Source organism: Ambystoma mexicanum, chromosome 2p (assembly GCF_040938575.1).
Source record: "Ambystoma mexicanum isolate Mex_15411 chromosome 2p, UKY_AmexF1_1, whole genome shotgun sequence".
Classification (NCBI taxonomy): domain Eukaryota; kingdom Metazoa; phylum Chordata; class Amphibia; order Caudata; family Ambystomatidae; genus Ambystoma; species Ambystoma mexicanum.
Window position 1 is genome coordinate 283,416,173 of NC_090923.1, and position 21,675 is coordinate 283,437,847.

The window sequence follows — 21,675 nt, forward strand, 5'->3', positions numbered from 1 at the left end:
CTGCATTGGTACAAGAAACAGCAAAATGGCTGCGCTAACTCCTGTGTGTGCCAGGATCTCAAAATTGCGTTTTTACAACCACCAAAGAAAATGGCTGCATCACCCCGCCACACACATTTCAGGTGGGGAGGAACAGAGTACACACCGCAGGAGTGTGCCAGTGTTCTCTGCAACATTTAACATTGAATTAAGTGAAATAGGCAACATTGCCTTGCTGAAAACCACAAAATTCCCTTTAAAATGACATCTTTTCCAACCTTTAAAAATGCTATTTTGAGGCTAAATCCATCCATGTACTATGAAACTGCTGTGATTGAAACGGCCCGGCCATGTCCAGGAGAAGTCATTGTGCATTAGCAAAACCATGGCCCTCATTCCAACCCAGGAGTTAAGGGTATAACGGCGCCGTCGGCGCCGTTAACCCTTAACGCCTGATTTCCACCTTAACGCCTGCTTTTAGCAGGCGTTAAGTACCAAGGCGCTAAGCGTCCTTGGCGCTAATTACGGCACCGTAATTTACGGTGCAGTAATAAGCGCCTTCCCCACTCCCATTATGCCCTATGGGGTAAAAATGGGAATGGGGAAGGGTAAATGGGGATTGGGGATTTACCGCCCCACTCACCTTGGAATGGGGCGGTAAATCCGCCATCCGCCATCCACCATGGTGTGGTAAAGTAGGGAACTTACCACCTGGGTTGGAATGAGGGCCCATGTCTAGTTCCTGAATGACAGGCCCTGTCATCTTAGCTTGGAAAAAAATCAACCAGGGGCTTTGTTTTCAGTTTACACGGGAAACGTGTCTATTTGCTTTGCAAAGGTATCTAAAAATCAGCTGTTCAGAGAAAGACTCTAAATAGCTGAGCCATGCCTGTTTAAGTGCATCCATGCTGCAGAACAACTCCAGCATTCAAGAGAATAACCATAGCTGCATGACAGTGTGTGAATTTGCTGGAAATTAAAATCGAATTTAGAAGAAAGAAATGTTAGCAGTTTTTAAACATATGTGGTAAAATGGGCTTTGCTGACTGAAGATAAATGGCCTATTTCAAAGTAATTTGTTGAGTGAAGGCTTGCTTACTTAGCAATGTACAGGGATTATGTGGCTGGTGATAATACATGCATAGGCTATTTTTATTCCACAGGTTTGTTAAATGAAGACTCAGAAATCAGGAATAAAGACTTTCAAATCAATTGAACTGAGTTTGCAAGCTCTAAAGAAAACCTTGTCTTCCACTTGTTTTCATTTCCAGCCCTGTAACTTCCTTTAGGAAGTGAGGCACACCATAAACTTCCAGGACACCAAACATGCTAATTGCCAGCTTGAAAAACTGTGTATGGGACAGGACAATGCGAGTTCACAAGCCTATCAGACATTCGTCTGGGCTCCAGGATGGGACAATAGCAGTCTTGGGACACTGACCTGTCAAGCGTGAAGGGCAATAAAACCTTCAATTAAGATAGAGGCCCCCCAACCTGCTTGAAAGAAACTGCCAGTTGGTGTTAGCTGGGAAGAAAAAAATGACAGACAATGGCTCCCATTTGTCTTAAGACTATTTTATAAAGAACTTTAAAAAGACTTATATTTCAGCTGTCAAAAGTGATAAAAATGTGGAATTTTCACAGCGTAAAAGTGGAATTGTGGGCTATGTTTGAAAACTTGGTAGAATGTTGTGACACACTCGGACAGAAATGGTGATATATGTTGTATTAACATTAAAGCATCCATGGTGCAAATGTCAAATTTTGTACATACATCCCTGGGGACAATTCACATCTAAGTATAAAATTGCGGAATTTCAGGCCAAATCCTGAAATGTGTCAGAAAGGCGAAACAAGGTTGCACAGACTGGAGGTTTGGACTAATCTGTGCTGCACAAAATATGTAACCTGTGTATCTGACTTACTAAGAGGTTGCAACTGCAGAAGTATGTGTTTTTGGCAGAATCGGATTTTCAGTAAAGTAAGTGTGGGAGTTTCTAGATACAGTAAAAATCAACTCATAAACATGACATCACTTTTCTGGTATCCAACCAATTGTGAGCAAGGCGGAGACTATACCCTTGCCCAATCCTATTGTTAGGGGCGTGGGTAGTGAATCCTGCCCCTGTCATATACTCTAATGATGTCATCTGGCATTATAAATAAGGGCCCCTGACTAGCACTCAGGACACACTGATTCCTGACTGATTCCTGATTTCTTTCCCGGCGTCCTGTCTGTTCCTATCTTCCTGCAATTATCCATCTAGAATCCAGATCCCAAACACAAGGCCAAAACTTGCTGATCCTGCTTCAGCTAGGCCTCAATTTTTAATTATCCCAAATAACTTGCCCAAATAACCAAAGGGAAGCTGTGGTGTTTTGGGCAAGCATCCTGAATTTAACCTGACTTGCCGCTCACTGCATGCTGCTACCATTTTATCCAGTAACCAGAAGTGTTACCCGGTATCCAGTCCATGCCCGCTGATTTTGTCTGGCTGTCCTGTATTAGATCAGATCCACGTGGTGATCCAGAGCACTGACTGTCCAAAATCCAAATTGGACTGTGAGTATCAATAGGAACCATAGAACCTTAGCATAACTTGCCTTGTCCTATCCCAATCTCTAAACCATCTTATCCTTACCTTAATAACTTGTAACATTGTCGGAATACTTATTGCAATCCTGTCATTGATTTATCTTGCTAAACGCCATTTCTTTAGTCATTTTGATCTTGTCTTGTAAATCCTAAGCTATCAATCCTATTTCGAGTGATCAGACTGGTTCCGCCAGGGCGGGCGCTGGGGAACTAGGGTTGAACTCATGAATCAACCCTAGAGCTTACTGTGTCCCTCTTTGGTATTCTAGCCTGAATGCTCTAGTATAGAGTAAAACTGTTCTTGTCCAAGCTGAGTTTCTTTTCTGTTTTTAATACACTATTTTTCTAAAAACGCCTCTTATTCTACATTCATATCTCCCTCTGTTTAATAGCTAGAGACCTCATTTAACATCCTGATTGTACCTAAGATCTATAGCTACACCCCAACAAAATATCCTTCACTCCAAATCAGTGAATTTCACCCATTTTTATCAAAAACCATTTGGTTAATTTCCGGCAGGAATGAGCATTTTTGCAAAGTGTTACATGTGTTACTTTTACTATCAATTGTTTTAAACCTTACATTCATTTTCGAATTGTATGGTTTTGCTCAATCTATTGCTTATGCTTGCTTGTAACTTTCCAGTATTGCTCCCATAGAGAATTGTATTTATTTAAGGATTTTTGCACATATTCATTGTTTTCTTCAGCCATTTCCGAGTGTCACTGTAACATTGCAAGGGTTTCAGATCTGTTTTTCTCTCTTGTTTGGGGAGGGAAGGTTGGATTTGATTTTGGTTTCTTATTCCTCATTCCTGATTACCTGCTGCTTCCTTATATCTATTTAGAATTGCTTATTTGTGGGTTGAGGAATATTGCAGGAGAAATTCTAACTTGAGTGCTATCCTTCCCAAAATTCAAAAGTGTCACTATTCTCTAGTGTTTTCTATCTGTGTTGCTAAAGGGTTAATTTAAGTGCATTGCCTCCATTCCTATTGTATTATCATCACATTTGTGATTGCTGCCCCATATTAAAAAGTGTATGATATCTTTGAATTTTAAATAAAATAAATAAATACATATTGCCTTTACCAACCAGCCTGGTTCCTGGACCATCGTGACCCGGGGTATTTGAAAAAGCGGTGTGATATGAGTGGTGTATTCCTCAAATATTTAATACATATAGATCACAAAATAAGCATTTCAGTTATGCGCTGCATACTAGGCTGAGACCAGGGTGTATCGCCTGATTGAAATACTTAACAGCTCTTTGTTTCTAGAGTGGCTGGCTTTCTTGTTCAGGCTTCTAAAAAAAAAACAGGGGGATCCACAAGTGTAACACTTTGAGCAGTGACCCTAAATAGCAAAGAATAGGAATTACAAATAATTTTTCTTTTTGGAATTCCATACAATAATTTCTAGACTCATTAAAGGTTTATTTCAGGAACACCTGAGGGGGTGAGTCACTGATTTAGTCTGTTCTTAAACATCTCAAATTCACAATGCAGACAAAATATTCCAAAAAGCATTTAGAATTGTATAAGCAGCCATTTCGGACTATGTATTTTGCTTTTCACAAGTTGCAGTTATAGCATGTTTTTTTCTGCCAATAAATATGGTGATCCATTCTTGTATGAAATGTTTATCACGTTACAATGATATTGTCACCATATATTTCATAGTGTACTAAGGAACAACACTATGTGATGCCACTTCCTGTTTTGTCAAGGGGAAAAGGTTGTGTTCCATCGCTTCCCGTGATGTCACTTTGGGGTAGGGTCAAATGACATAACTTCCTGTGATGTCATCAGAGGTCAAGGGTCATGTGTTTTCACTCCAGCTACCCCTGGCATTTTGGTGAAATGACATCCCTACTTGTTACCCCAAATTCTCAAGTCCACATGCCTCTTCTGGGGCACCAGCCTTTCTTAAGGCCTTGCCGTTACTTATAGTATTCCTGGGTTTTCTTCACCCTTGTTCTTTTCCACGTTGGCCCCCACTCGCTGCACATGCTGTGCCGTAAGGGCCGTCCTCTCTACAACCCTGCTTGATGCACTCCTTTCTCAATCATTCTGTGCTGTATTTGTATTGCCTTCCCCACTTGTGCCCGCTTGCAGCCCATCATTTTGTGCATGCATTCACATTATCAACAAGTATCTTGTCATTATTGCTACGTAGTGTATTCTGAACATGGGTCATCACCAATCTGCTTATTTGCTCACCCAAATCACCTGCATCAGTCGCTGCTGTTGAGGCAACAGGCAACTGTAATGTTCTACTTCTCACAGTCCCAGGGCTCGTCCGCGTTCTCTTTCTCACCGCTCTCTTCGGCTGCCTCAACCGGCTTCCTTGAGGCCTTCCTAACCCTCAGTGGTCTTTTTGCCAGTGGGAGGGTCTCCCGCAAATTCTCCCTTTCTTTTCACCTGCTGTGCTCCACTGCTCGTCATTGCAATCACTGGCTCTTCTTCCACATGCTGTGGTTGCGTGTCCAGGATCAACATCCAATACTTGCACTTGTTGATCTTCTTCTGCCGTTGCCTGGGCCACGAGCCATTCCACAACTTTCTCCTTTGTGGCTGCCCTGAACTGGGTCAAAGCTGTCTCTAGAGTTGGAATGATTTCCTTTCTCCTCCCCTGATCTTTCCTGGATGGTGGAAGGAGAACCTTCTTCCCGGTCCTTCATTCCTTTCTTCTTCTTCATGGTTGTCTTTCTTTCCTTGAAGAAGTAAGGTCTGTCATGGAGAGAAGCCACTATGTCTGTCTGGGGAAACAGATGGACCAGTGGCCCCTTCCCCAGAACAGCCTGGCAGGGAAAAAGCCAATTAAGGCAAAAAACACTGAGGAGGTTACCGTGAGCTATTAGTCCAAAAACAGTATCCTCAAGAGAGCAGCCAGGTGAAAGAGTTAAGTAGGTGATCCAGGTAAGTTCAGTAGCCAGCCAGAAGCAGCTGGAAATAGCATGAGGCAACGAAAGAGGAAATCTCCAGGTAAGTGGAAATACAGGAATCAGAAGCTCTACGTAAGGTAGAGAGCAGAGAACCACGCGGAAACCAGGAGGAGAACCCAGGACAGATTCAAGGAAAGCCGAGCACCACCGGGGGAGAAAACAAGACGCCGCACAGAGGAAGAAAAGCGGGAGAGGGACCAGGCAGAAAGGTCAAAGAATACAAGACGCAAACCCTATACTAGCGTCTCACCCATAAGAGAGCACACAGGGAATTGCAATGAGCCGCGCTGGAAATGCCGAAGAGAGTTATCTCATACGGCGATGGCCATGTTGAAAACAACTAGACCATAGCTCCGCGTTCCGGAGTTACGTGGTGGCTCAGTGATGGCAGACAGTCCATCTTGCCCAGAGGCTCCACAGGGGAAACGGCGTGACAATCTGTTTCCATTGACCTTCTTTTCTTGCTCTTTGCTCCCCAGCTGTGTATCTCCTCCTTCTTACTGCTTCTTTTCTTCCTTCAGTGTGAAAGCACCCATTCCCTGACACAATATCCAAAAAAGCCAAATAACACACCCTGCTAGGGAATGAGACCAGGAGATGGATTGCAAGTGGAACAAAGTTTATAAAAGATAAGTTGTGCATGGTGAGAACTCTGATGCCTGGAGAGCGCTCTGCCAAACATTACAAGGGCCGCACATTATAAAGGAAAACTGCATCACTAATGACACCATACCATAGGTGCACAGTTCTGTAACACAATTGGTGAGACACAATGATACAGTATACATCTATAAGGGATGACCCAGCGGGATTGGCTGTTGCTTGGGTGTCGATCCCGCAGCACGTGGGTCAGCTGGGCTCATCTCCATGGGGTGAAAGTCGTTTTGGCAAAGAGTGATACATTCCCCAACTGTCTGAACTACAATAACAGGATATGAGGGAATGAGACCAATGACGAGCATAAATGTTTGACATGAATAGGGGTTCTTCTCAGAGGTTATATATACATTCCAACCTCTAGCACCCAGGCACCCATAAACTCTGTGCCCCAACCTAGATGTGCGTTTTGGGGGTTTTGATCTACCTGATGCCTCATGATACGAATAGACATGTGTTAGGTGTAGGAAGAATATATTGGCGTCCAGATTAGGGCTATGGTGGGTGTCCTCATCTGGTCACCGGAAGGGGTCAGATCTGTATCTGGATCAAACAGCAGAGGGGCACGGGCTTAGTGGACGGCGGCTTGGTGAAAGTGGTGTTCAAGGGGGCACAGGCAGGTTAGTGGTGATGGATGGGTTCTTAGGCTGGGGCCTACTCCTGTCTCATACAGTGCAGTGAGCTCATCTTTCCCCTGGGTGATACTAACTATTACAACTATTACAACAATGAATTGTTGATCTTCCGTGAGAATAGGACTTGTGCGGAGCTGACAAGAGGCAGGGGTGGCCTGGGCTGTTTGTGCGAGGCGCTGGGCAGGGCAGAAACAGGCTTCTAGAGATCCCTTTCGGGACTAGTAAAAGATGGCATCTGGTGTGTCACAAAAATGGGTCTCTGTGCTTCAATAAAACTTGGTTATGTGTTTCCTTTGTTAGTAATTAGAGGGTGATTAATACAATTTGCACGTAGGAGAGAGGGGGACGTCTCCCCCCTCTAGCAAAAGCGAGATCCGTCCATGCAGGGAATGGTAAGAGGGGCGGAAAAGACCACCTCTCCCCCAACAAGGTCTTTTATTTATTTGCCTTATTATCATTTTTTTTTAACTTAGTGCAGATCAAGGAACATTTGTGGCTTCTTGCTTGCTGCATCCTTTCCGCTGCCCGGCAAGCTGGCTCATTCTTTTATTTCCTTATTACGTCACCATGCTGTGGTATGCAACACTAGAGGAAGGTACCCTTGGGCACAGATGCAACTCTTTTACCAGCCGACGTCTTTGTGCGCTACCCGGCTGACTCACTGCATACAGCATCCCTCCTGCCGTCGCCAAGACACTGATGTGGTCACGGAACCTGAGGACCCAGTAAGCTTAACCCAGGGTAGGTCCTCCTCCCCTCCACTTACAATTTGCCAGGCTGTGTCCTGTGATGCCCACTGTGGGCAAATTCCTTCTATCCCAGCCAATACCTTCAGCAGTCCTAAATACAAATAGTATGGGAAACAATGTTTTGCAAAAGAAAAGTGTTCAAGAAATGATATATTAGGATATTCAGAGCATTGGCCACCCTTCCCCACGTTTTCAGCATGGGGAAAAAGCGGGACACTCGAGCTTAGCACAGTCTCTGGCTTCTCTGGCACGAGGATGCAGTTCAAACATTAGCATCAGGGCCTTCTGTGCCCAAGTCTCATTGTCTTACAAAGTCTCTTCTTCCAGGTGGCCTGATGTGACAAACAAACAATAAGTTACTTTTCTCTCAGAATTTCACACGCACTCAATTTCTCAGGTGGTTCACTATTCACCTTAGATCTCCCTCGGCTGGGCTCAGATCCTCTTGAAGACAATGCTCATAGGATTTTCATGTATCCAATTTCTCGGGTGATTCATGGTTCATCCCGGATCCCCCTTCCCCGAGCTCAGATCACTTTCAACACAATGTACAATCAGTATCCCCCCACCGGGCTCAGACCAATTCTAATTTACTTTAACACAAAACTTGCTTTAACCAAAAGCTCTCAGCTGATCTACCTCATTCAGACCAATTTCCTCTACTTTGTCATCAATTTTCTTTATTCTATTAACATCAAAGACTTTTGATTGTGCAAGGGACTTTGCTTGACCCGTTGCAGGACCGCTTCAATTACAATCCTTTGTCATTCTTTTGCTTTTGCCACCTCCCAGTTGGATACCTTACAGAGACTTTCTAATGAGCATGCACGCTGTGCAGGAACACTCTGTCTAATGTTTTGTATCATGGTTTCAAAGATCAATCACTGATCTGTTGTCCAATTTTACTTGCGTTGGTTATCAAATGTGCTTCATACACTGTTTGCTCACCGATCACGATACAATGTTGCTGCTTGCAAAATTGGCTTCTACACAGACCAGTCTGGTATCTGCCTCCCCAACTCACCGTCTGTGTTGATTTCACCGGCACTTCCTTGTTGTAGGAGCCAAGGACAGTACCACAGCAGCAGGCGATTCTCCCCGCCTTGATTATCGATGTGGGAGCGCCCCGGTAACCTCCGACACACAATGCAGGATTCTTCCGCTGAGATTCCTGGTTTTACGTTTTCTATTCTTGAGGTTTTGTGAAAGTAACGGTTCCTTGTTGAAAAGGTCAAGGGCACTTCCCACCTTGCGATCCCCTTTGGTTTTGCTGTCTTTCGCCTTGTGTTAAACTGCCATCTTGGAACTGCTGTTTCCTCGTATGCTTTGCCTTGCTCAGTGTGTGCTCTCATGCTCAGCTTTTTATCCGTGTGGGGAAGTGTAATGGAAGTCATTGTGTGTGTGTGATGATCAGTATCTGCCATCCGGTGTCTCACTCCCTGAAGACCCCTCACCCAGGTGATCCTCCCTCACTGGTCCACCCCCGGGAATTGGATCCAAAAGCGATGGCCGTGTCCTGGCCACCTGGATGACAGATCCTGAGGAGTAGCGGGTGAGACACCTTGAGGTTTCCCACATATGCCAAAGACCTGCCCAGCCCCTCACCCCCAAGATTGAATCTCTGCAGCACTAACACAGGTGATCAGCTGCAAATGCTGTTCCACGTGTCTTGAGGACGCTGTTGGGGCTAGCTGAAACCCCTTATGTGGGACAAGCTTCCCTGCTACTTACAGGATTTGTAGAATAAAAGAGGCCGATCTGCACCCCCTGCAGCTATTTAACAGCCCTAGTGTCCAGTTCCTGTTGGTCCTCCTCCGACCCACCACCTTCAGCTCCTTCCTCACCTAAGGTACTTGACTCCGAGCTGTCTTGTAGCAGGTCCCTCCAAGAGAGGTAATCCTTTTTTTTTCTTGCAAGGAAAATGCCTGCCTCGAGTAGAAGCCACAGTGGCCACCTGTAGGCTGCAGCCCTGTGACTCCTATCCTGGGAAAAGGCTAGAACATGGGGAAAAAAGCCAGGAAGGCTGAAAAAAACCCATCAATTGGAAGTGGAAAGGCTGTCTGAAGTGCTGTGTAATTCCGATGAATAATCCCCTGTTCAGACTTGTGTCCGCAAAAGTTCCATAGGACTGTTAGTAGTGGAAGATAAAGGGAGACGGAGAGCAGCAGTGCAGGGTGCGGACTCCTGAAAGGAATAGCTGGGGCATGTTGGTAAGACAGAAGAGCTACGAAGTAAAGTAGGAGCTGAGGAAAGCGGTGAATGGCTAGGGCACCGGATCAAGGAAGGCACTAGAAAGCCGGCAGGAGTAACGAGCCAAAGAAAGATAAGAGGAAAGATAGAAAAAGAAAAGTAAGACAACCTGGCGCGCGAAAGACACGAACCAGCAAGGAGAGAGATAGGAGAGGGTGGGGCGGAGTCTTGCGAGAAACAAGAAGATACAGCTGAAGCTGACAGCGTACTGAAAAGAGAGAAACACTCCGGTGTGGAACCCAGAGAGGAAAATTGCAGAGCGTGTAAACCGTAACAGGAGAAATTAGCCTCACGGTTGCAACGTGCCATCCGCTGGGAGTACCAGGGCTAAGTACCTCCCAGCGGCGGCCATGATGGAAAAGATTAGAGTGCTACCTCCAAGTCGTATAGGAACGTGGATGCACAATCAATGGCGGGGCAATCGCCACCGCTGCCACAAGCACCAGTGTCTTGGGCGCATGACACCTGGCCCCAGGCCTCTGATGTCTCCTGGCCCCATTTACCATTAAATTGCATTATTTTGATTTAGCAAGGTGAGAATTGCTCTCTTGTTAAACAAATACTGGTCGTTTTTTGTATGTGATGGGTTGGAAAGGATACCTGTGCTTTTGTACCAGCAGGATACAAAAACGTCACACTTCAAGAAAGAGGGTGCTTTATTAGCAGTTCATGCTGAGGGTCTGACCAGAAATCTGTTGCAAAACTGATATTTCACAATTGTCCACAGAGATAAGATGTGACAATTGTTACTGGAAGACATGTTTTAACAAGAGGGGTGACTTTTCCTAACCATTTTGGGTAGGAGGGCAACATTTCCTCTGCAAATCACAACCCAGGTACAGAATGAAAGAACAGATAAAAGACGTATGCTTGAGTAAAACATCATTAACCACCTGAACAAGAGGAGTTTTGGCTGAGCTGCAGTTTTCCAACCTGGACCTGAAGGAGCTTTTCGGTCCCCAGCCCTGGAAATGCGACTTCTTGTTCCCATTTCCTACTAAACTTACTTCCTTATGCCTGGAGGAGAGTTGCTGCCTGCTGACTTTGCCACTCACCACAGAGCAGGAATGGCGAAAGTGCCTTTGCATTTTTTCTGTTGAAATCTGTCATGGAGCTTTGGGGTCCGTGAGGAGGTGCTTATGAAACACTTTAATTTGGGACATTAAAAGTGCGGTTCCCACACATTGCAGAAGATTACCTCCTTCTGGCAGTCTCTATGAATATTCTTAGCACCTCATCACTCATAAACACATGTAAATATGTTAAGTAAATGTGTGCTTGTGCAGTTTTGCTGGACATTTACTACACTGACATGATGCAGGTGATAAAATAGCTTAGTGGGTTGATGCACCAGCTGCATCCCATCCGAGCCAACTCAGACTTTGATCCTACTGAAAGTGTTCAAATGAATGCCATTGAGTGGGTCTTAGAAACATTTGTTGATTACAAGAGTGTTAAGAAGCTGCATGATTGTGTTAGGAAGTGATAAAAATAATGTAATTCTTGGAATATACATACTTTTATTTTTAATTTTGAAAAGTTGGCAATGCAAAACTTCTTTAAAATGTGTGAGAAAGGCTTTTCTTTTCGATTTATTAGGTACATTGAAAGGAAATGTGTTCTGAGATTTGTTCACAATTAAGGACCTTCTTTAATTATAAAGCCTGAAGCAGGTACAACATTTTCCAAGTGTTCTTTGGCAATAAGCATGTCAGAACTAACCATAGAGATCATAGAACTGCAAATTTGCAAACACAAGCCCCTAGCCACGTAAACACACAAACATCCCCAGCACTGTGTATGCACCAACCCACTGAACTGCACACCCACATTGCATGTCATTGCACATACACCCTACTTCATGGGACACCAGCACCACCTAGCACTGTGCATACACATCTCCCCACTGCACTGCACACTCCAATGCCAAGCACAGCTCCTACTGCACTGCACACCCACACTGCTCTATACTCACATCATCCACTGCACTGCACACATACACACAGCCCCAACACTGCTCTTCACACACTTTTCCCGCCCTGTACTCGCACCATCCCAAAATTGCATGCAGTCTTACAGCCCCAAATCTGCTCTGTACACACTGGCTCACTGTCTCCAGCACTCACATGCAGGCTCCTTCAGTGCACACATGCTCACACACTGCCCACAGTGTTGTACTGTACACACAAATCAACCTCACCACCACACACATGTCCCCAGCACTTAATTTTGTAGTGTACAAAGACACTCTAACCATAGCACTGTGCACACGCTGCCCCAGCACTGCACACACATACTGTCCCAACACTGCCCATACAACCTGCCCCAGCATTGATTGCACACACAGCACTTCTTCAACATGGCCTCAGCACTAACCAGCAAGCACATACCACCAGCCCAGCACCGCATAACACACTGCCGGAAATACTGCACAAACTCTACTCCCCCCCCAATGCTCTGTGCCCACATCACCCTCAGAACTGCACTGTGCACACATACACAACGTTCCAGCAGTACACTCTACACATATCTCCCCACAGCTCACTCTGCCCCAGCACAACACATATTCATCCCACTGCACCGCACACTGACCTACATGATATGTATTTGAGGGCTAATGGACATACTGAGGTCTTACTGTACTGGTGGTCATAATGATATCATATCTTGCTTTATTGTGATAAATGCAAATAATGGAATTTTAAATCCACGTGCTAACTTGGTACATTTAAATCTGCCATGGCTTTTGATAATTTATCATATTGGTATCTGATCTTTCTATGCAAAGTGGGCATAATGGATGCTGCCATTCATGTCCATGGTGGGTGTATTGGAATCTTTCACTGCTGTGCTATCTATACATCAGGGAACCGTGCACTGCCTCCTAACTGGAATCATGGAGATTGGCACTGTTATATTAATTATGCAAAGCCTTGACAATGGTGTGGGTAACTGGGTATTGAATGATAATGTTGCAAGAACCTGGTCTATTAAAGGCAGTACCTAGTAATGGTAGGCATACCTTGAATTTTGAAAAGAAAACCTTGAAATGGTGAGTGCCAGAGCGTTTGATGTTGTTACCTGGAATAGGGTACCAGAGCACGTCATGACAATACCTGACAAAATGTGGTACTGTCTGGGCACATGATGGAAATAGCTGATTACCATTGGTGCCTAGAGTTATGATGACAATGCCTATACAATTCTTTAAGAGCAGCCAAAACTGTTGGCTTCATCAATACGTGTTCTAAGTGGTGTCTACAGTGTTACAGCAGCCATGGTAATAGGCAAATGAGTAATTGGATCTGATGACATTTATTGTACTCATTATAAACAATTGGATTCTTATATTGCGCTTCATGTCGGAGTCCAGCCTCTAAGCAAGGGCCGGGATTTGAACCTGTGCTGCTCGGCGTTGTGACAGAGCATTGCCCCTAAGCTATCATCCCAGCCCTAGTATCTGTGACTCCTCTTCCTCTTTCAAATGCTCCTCCACCCAGATCCTCTTCTTTTACCACCAATCTCACACTAATTTGTTAACATCTCTCCTGTCTATTTCCTTTCACTCTCCCCTACCCTCCATCTTCCGTTCTCTTCCATTCAACTCTTCCACCAACCGGTGAGAGGCTCTGAACTGATTGATAAATATCCAGATATCAAATATTTCCTTCCCTCTGGACAATTAACAACTTTATCCAGAATCAACAAGTATTCAGTCTCGGAACTGGTAGACATTTTTTGGAAAGATCCTTCCCATTGAAAGAGCTTTCATTGCACAGGTGAAGCCAATGTGGATCCTCTTAACTGTTCCAGCTTTGTCCTGTGAGGCTGATAGAAGCTTCAGTGCTTTGTATCGACTGAAATCCTTGCTACATTCAACTATGTCTCAGAAAAGACTGACTCATGTTGCTGTGTTCAGTAGAAATAAAGATAACATGGATCTGGAAGAAATATAAGCAATAGCAAAATAATGTGTCATGCAAACTGAATGCCACAAAAAATGTAACAAATGTTCATGTTCCTCAATGACTATGAAATAAATTGCCCTTTTTGCTATGTGTGTGGCTATTCTTCCAAAGAGAAATGGTGAAGGAGAAGTCAAACAGTAGTCAAGGAGATGGGGCTGATCAGTCCAGATGGAATTTCATGTTTATCCTATTTGTCATATTGTATGTATTTTATATAATGGTATCTCTGGTTTATGTGTCTTTGGCCCCTTTTAGATAAAGCAGTGTGTTATGTAGTACATATGTATGAAAACCAAATATATATTGTGTAACACAACCTATTTTGTGGTTCAGGTTATTGTTTATGGATGGCTGAGATGTTTTATCAATAACCAGATCAGCACACACCACACTCTTAATGCTGCTTGTGAATGTTGGTGACAACGTCAATGGTTTATATATGTGAATGGTGTGAGGATGGGTCTGTCTTGATCTCCTCTCACTCACCATGTCATATTGCCAGCATTCTGATTGAGCTTCCATCAGTATTATCCTGTTAGTGCTCTGGGGCCTTAGGACTCTGAACTTCCTGTGGCACACCATGCAACAGAAATCATGCTATGTGGGTTTCTTCAAACTATGCCACCTTACTGTTATTGGACACCGGCAGTGTGGCTTTCTCTACCAATGTATTGTCAGGGATATAAGGCTCCAAAGTAGTTTATGTAGCAATAGCTCCAAAGGTACATTAAAAATAAATAAAAAACAAATATGGATTATTTGATGTTGAATACAAAATTGATTTTTTGAGACAATCATACGCTTCTCCCTCCTGTGCCGCATGTTATAGGAGTCCAGCAGTGCAGAAATATATCTCTCATTTATTTATTGTATTTGTTGACAGCGCCCAAACTTGTGAGTATCGCGCACTGATACATTAGTAAACAAGACAGAACAGAAATAAAGTACATAAGCATGATAGTAAATGCTGCAGAGAGTCAGGTAGTGGGGATACCCACTTCATTTCCTCATTTGGAGGAACCTCATTCAAATATTGATGTTTACCTTTGTTTGCATAAAAGTCAATCCATTATTGTGATCCGCTATAAAACATTCTTCAAGTGTAACACTGCAGTTAAACAATATAACAATATCAAACCCGCCTCCCTCTCACTACAACTACATTGAGATCTTCAAAGCCATTTAGAGAACTGTTTCCTTCAAATATGTGTTGTTAGATTTAAAATGTTTGAACATTTGTTTTAGCAGTGCACACATACTTTATTTCTGTTTTGATCAAAATTACAATCATGATATGATTGGTTATTTATAAGGCGCTTAATACACAGAGGTTTCTAAGCACAGACCCGGGGATGTAGTCTTGCTTCCAAGGTGAGCACGTTGCCCCTGAGCTATCCTCCCGACACAATCATCTTTACATTTTGTGCCATAGATGAGATATCTACAACGTATTGGAAGTGTATCTTTATTTTTTAAACTGCCATTATTTGGTGTTCTTTCTTAAAATAAATCTAACAACGCATATGTTTATAGGGGTTTTAACGCTTAAGCACTTAGCCGTATGGCAGTTTGGATTGCGTATGTAGCAAAGTCCCCAAGGTGTGCCCTGTCTCCCCAGATTTTGAGTGCCTCCTACGCCCCCACCTGGTGCCCTAATGCCCCATTCAGGGAAGCTGCGCCATCTCGAAAACGCAGTTTTTCTGCTTTCACAGATTCGTGTTGTTTTTTTACATTTTCCATGAATGGTAATTTCCCAGGTACGATTGACCAGTTCCCTGCTGTAGCTTTTCAAAAGATGAATGCATTCAAAGGCCGCTAATGAAAATGAAAATCTTAAACGGATCCAGTGCCCCATGCAGTAATGTTAATAAGTAGCATGTATTTTGGTTGCTGACCAGTCCTACAGCATTGCATCTGTATGAAATAAAAGGCATCTGTTTTACTCAGCCCAATGGCACGCCTTGTATCAACATGTGAAGGAAGCAAAAGAGGATGGGCCAACTTGATCCAACGATCCTGGGCTAGAAACGTAGCTCTTCAGTTTAAAGGGGCCACGAGTTTCAGGGGGGCACCCAGCAACTGCGCCCATGTTGCCAGTCAGCAGTCTTATAACAGGGCAATATATTCCTTCCTATATTTCTTTTGTTCTGAAGCTTAGAAATGCGCACTTTGCAGTCCTCGCCTTATAAGCTGCGTTTTCTGGAGCCCTTCTGGTTGTCACTTCCCTCAGAGTCTACAGAAGTGTTATCACCTCGTTGCCTTTGAAAACCGATTCCTCCGCATCAGCCACTTTCTGACAGTGAAGGAATTCTAGCTTTTCAGTGGGTATGTAGCGTTTCAGCTCCCCGCTGGTGGTCTCTTGATAATCAGTGGCTATTAACCCCCTGGCTGTACTTCTTTGTCTCCATTAAAATGGCTGCACTCCACGGGTGCCTCAAACTGTTTGCCCTAAGCAAGGTGTGGCCCCAAGCCATCATGTTGAAATGCGCCCCACACATCTTCGGCTGGGCCTGGACTAGCTGCACTACAAGGGCATGAACCCAATCTGCTTTTGTACCATTAAAGAGTGTGTGTGGGCCATGCTGGAAAAAGCAGAATATTCCTCTCGAGGGGGGAACCAGGTGAAAATTGTCAACCTTTGTTAATGTTAAAGGATATTTGTACCGCGCACCATGGCGTGTAATCGCTGCTCGATTTAGACGTGACAGCGAGAAGGCCTCGTGCTTCTTGCTCAGCTCATAAGGACAGTGACACATTTCTGCCAAGAATGTTATCATTTCCCCCGAAATTTCATTTTTTCTTTATCTCGACCTATATATGGCTTATGTATGGATAAGGGAAACCCCATGCAGTTCCTGTGGTGCAAGACAGCACCCCCCACCCCCCACTTTTATAGGATCTCGTATGTCGGCCAAAGTCTGTTAATGTGTCGCCGGAGGAGGGAAATATCTTGGCTCACGGCAACATTTTTCAGGTGGTGTGGCTCCAAAATGTCCAAGTCAGGTCTAGCTAATCACCATCCAGTTGTTCAGAGGCACAGAATAGCTTTTAGACAGGTAATGGAAAGCTAACAGCTTTTACTATTTTCCAGGTGCTGCCATACTGTCCATGAGATAGCCATAGTTGGGAAATGGTGCTAGTATCATGGCAGTGCGTGGAAGTGAATGGCAAGAGTCTCTCTAATGCTAACACAAAAGCAAAAACAGTTGTCGTTGCCTATGCTTCTTTTAGCAGGAATTCAGTGTGAGATACAGATCAAGGACAGACATACTTCTTACAGATAAAGTGACTTAACTCATTTTTGGTTAAGACAGTTGTATTGTGCCAGGAGCTGGTTTATGGCTGCAATTAAGCCATCGCCTTTCAGAAGGGGAGAACAGAGAAAGACTCAAAGAGATACCAGGAGGATTTGTTTTGGGCATGTAGTGGGTGAGAATGGTCATATGGACTAGCATGGCTAGCGGAGATCAATGGGTGGGTGAATAACCAAACGACAACCACAGGCTCCTTTTCCCTCCTCATTACTCTTCTACATTCACTTCCCGGAACAATAGTTTCAGCTTATCAGCAGGGCCTTCAGTGCCACCTAATACACTAAACTAAAATGGTTGTAACTACCGGCTGACAGGTATGCAATGTGGATGGATGGCCTTCCCCAGCACATTACCTCCACGTCCCACTTCCTCATGCCAGTACATACTTCATGAAGGCGACCCACCATTCCGACAGCCTAACTACTGAACACTCTCAACTTTTCTTAGGTTCCTCTTCACCATCCCTGCCCAAAAAAGGAACCGTTGTTCACCCCGTTTCCTGATTGTTGTATGTCCTTCTGAACAGTCTTGTATGTGTCTGCTGGGTTGGCTGATAAGTTATGGGAAATGCCTGCCGTTAGGCAGTTGAGATGACCTACACAAAGCCTTCCAACAGTGAGTGTTCCCAAAGTGAATGCCTTTGAGTAAGCCGAGGATGCCCCCCATTCCACATTTTGCTCAAGATTCAGTGACCAAGGATCATGTAAGTTGGATACCTTGAAGTTTCTGTGGCCAGAAGCTTTAGTCTTTGCCATTCCCCCTGATCCTGTTACTTCCGAAGGATCTCCAAAAGATCAGGAGGAGCAGACTTCAGGTAACTCTGGTAGCTCCATGCCAGGCCAGAAATTGGGGTAGTTTGCTCACCTGTGCAGATGCCAATTTCCCAGACGGCTCTCTACCAATCAGTGAATGGCATTGGTGGGCTTACCTTTTGAAAGATAAGGCTTACCACAGATGGGTCTAGAGAACAGGGCTTCCTCTACTGGACACTATCTGCCAGATTGCTCTTTGCGATCTGAAACAGCGCCGCTGTTGATAATTCCCCAGTTTCAGCGTACTCGAATGGGTGGTCGCTCCTTCTCAGTTGCAGCGGCTCAACTGTTGAATACCTTGCCCTTTTTGCTACGGGCTACCTCTGATCATTTTAGCTTCCGTTGCTTGCTCAAAACCTTATATTTCTAAGTTCTTTTGCCCCTGATGTCCTCTAATGCCACAATGCTCCCTGCGAACATGCGCTTTATAAAATCGAGTAACTTAATATAACTCCTAGACTTACTCTTCCTCGTTTCAGTACTCAGGATGCACCCATTTCCTAGTCTGAGGGTGAAGCCTAAGGAAAATTGAGAATTTTGAGTCGTTAGCTGTCAGAAAGGCAGGACCCCATCATGAAGCAAGTACTAGGACGAGGAAGAGTAGGAGTAGGCGTAATTAAGATTTTTGGTAAATAATACAAGCATTTCACATCATTCCTCAGGCGTCCATGACTACATTTCATGACTTTTAGAGACTTGGCTATGACCATGAACTCGGTGGTCTTTCAAAGTCATCCCCGGGGTTGACCTTTCACAAGGATCCATGCACTGGTGTTGTATGGTATCCTGCATCCTCATGGTAGTTTGTGGGTGGCAGTGTTTGGTAATCTTCGGAGCCACGCTCACTTAGATACCCCGCCCACCCCACAGATGGCTACAGCCATACAAACAGCGTAAACATAGAATATGGAAATACAGTGTGATAGCCCACCCTCCAACAGCTCTGTTCCTGGGATTGGCCAGTGATGTCTTTGTAGCTCCACCCCTGCAGATTCCCTCATTTGTGGGGGATGCAGAATATCATGGAAGCCAGGAGTGCAACGCGGGCTCGGGGCTTCCGTGCCCCTGAACTCCTTAGCAGTTCAAAGGAACATGCTTCTTGGCGCATTTTGTTTCTTCCAGGCAATTCTACTATATGTTCGGCTCATCAAGCACTACACGTTTCCTTCCCCGAGTCACAGCCCCCATGGTACATACAGGCTGCAATGAACTTGACAACTCGTTTCCTTCGTCATCAGCAGCGTAGCCTTTCCAGTCACCCTGAAAATATGCAACAGTTAAAGCGAGCAACACAATAAAGCACCCATTAAAAATGTGTTTTGATGTCCTTAGTTAAATGGTCTAACAACCATACATAACAACACACCTCCAAACCTAAGTGAGTTTTTTAAACCTCTTTTATTGTGTGTCTTAAAGTTCTGAAAATAGTTGGTACATTGATATTTTGCCTTTTGCATCTTATATTTTTCCATTCAGAATGTGGAAAATAAAGGTACACTGATATTATTTGGCCCAACATGCTGCTGCTATAAGTAGTTACATGTTGTCATGATGTAGCTTGTGGGAGGCAGTGTTTGGCAATCTTAGGAGCCACGCTCACTCAGTAGCCTGCCCTCAGAGCTACCAGGTGGGCGTGAGCTACCAGGTGGGCGTTGTTTCACGGCCTTCACTCGGTCATGGGAAGCCGAATATCATACTGTATGGTATAATATACAGCTTCCCATGTTGGGGGGATCCCACCGTGTGTCGTAGAGAAGGGCACGCAACAGTATGTGGCGCAAGTTATGTGAAGCTCACGGTATACCTCCAATTTGAATACTGTGCAAAGTTACATATTTCACAATACAGTGGGAGAGTGATATGGGGTGTGCACTAACACAGCTTTCCCCACAGCAGGATCTGGGAACTACCGAGTATTCGCTCAGTTGTATATTTGCACATAGACTTGTCAGCATGTTCTTATTTTAAACGTTATAAAGACTACAGTCAAAATAAGGAAAGTTGTACTGACAGCAGATGGGGCGCTTAAACATTTTTTATGGCATAATTAGCCTTTCTATATCTGATTCCAACATCAAAACAGAGCAAGCACTGCAGGAGCCTCTCTTAAGGGTAAAGGGGGAGGTGGGCTGTAGCATCGTTGTATGTCACGGGGCTCATTTAGTCACACAACACTGTCATAATGCAGGGGGTGCACGGTAGGGTCTCCATTCAGCATGTGCCATTGGGAAGGGCAGTCAACACTATTTTACAACATTTTTGTTAAACTCCCTGTTCACCCCGGGCTTGGTGAACTGTGCACACGATCACACATTGCTGCAAGTGACTGGTATGGGATGCCCTATGTCATGGGGGACATAGGGCATCCTATCCCCTATGCTGTTCAATATATATATGCGCACTCTGTGCAGCTTACTGGTGAAGGAGGGGGTGTCGTTTACAAATTACGCAGATGACACCCAACTCATATTAGAACTGGATGGCAGCCATCATGACGCAGACAGTGAAGTAATAGCTAGGGTTTATGAGATAATAAATGTCTGGATGCAGACAAATTGGATGTGTCTGAATGACTCTAAAACTGAGTTGATGCTGTTTGGATCTAGTCGTCAGCTTGCCAACTTGGGGGCAGAGTATAAGTCATTTAAAATTAAGAATGCCACTATCCAGGTAGTCCAGAAAGTGAAGACCCTGGGAATGATGGTTAATGCAGTGGTAGACTCTCATGCCCAGACTAGCTATCTACAAAAAAACACGGCATATTGTTTAAGGCTCATGAAAGCCATTAAGCCGTACCTTAATGAGGGTAACATGGCTACTATAGCCAGAGCCATTATATTATCAAGGCTTGATTACGGCAATGCCCTGTTGTTAGGGGCTTCCTCTAGGGATGTTTCCAGCTGTCAGGTGATTCAGAATAACGCGGTTAGGCTGGTCAAAAATCTGAAGAAAAGAGACCATGTCACTGCAGATAGAATAGCGTTACACTGGCTTAGAGTAGAGGATCGTATAAAATTTAAAGCCCTCTGCCTGGTGCACAAATGCCTTTATGGCTCTGCTCCAGAGTATCTGAAAAAGAGACTAGTGCCTCACACCCCCAGTAGAAGTCTCCATTCCGGGGGCAAATGCCTGTTGATCGTTCCCAAGTTCAAGCTGAAATCAGGGTTGGGCAGCTCCTTCTTGGTTCAGGCGCCTAGCTTGTGGAATAGTGTTCCGGAAATACTTAGGTCCGAAACAAACCTTCTTGCTTTCAGGAAGGGCTTAAAAACATATCTATTCAGATGATGTACTAGGATAGGATGGTTTAAGGACAACTTCATGGTTTAGCCTTGGGCTGGCCTCTTTCTGTGTTCTATGTTGTGTTTTCCGTTCGTTTAAGCGCCCTGATGCCCTCGGGCTACCGGCGCTATACAAAAATGAAATACATACATACATACATGGCTAGAACACCATTGGGTTAATGAGCCTCCAGCCCCCTCCCTGAAATTTTGGGCTGTTCGTATGGAGATGAAATGCAGACTAGTGAGAGTCCGAGTAATTACTTTCCTTTTGTCTTCAGCAGTGCTGATCTTCGGCCTGCATTCAGCCATCACACACTAAAATTGGGCATTTCCAACTGAAAGACCCCCTTTCCCCTTACAGTTACAAATATCAATTCTGTGTCTGCTTCCAAGACGGTTCTATGTGATTAGGGTGACCCCCTAAATGTTGACTTTTTTTGTTTCGACCCCATTTTCACCCCATATATATGCGGGGAGAGACAACAGC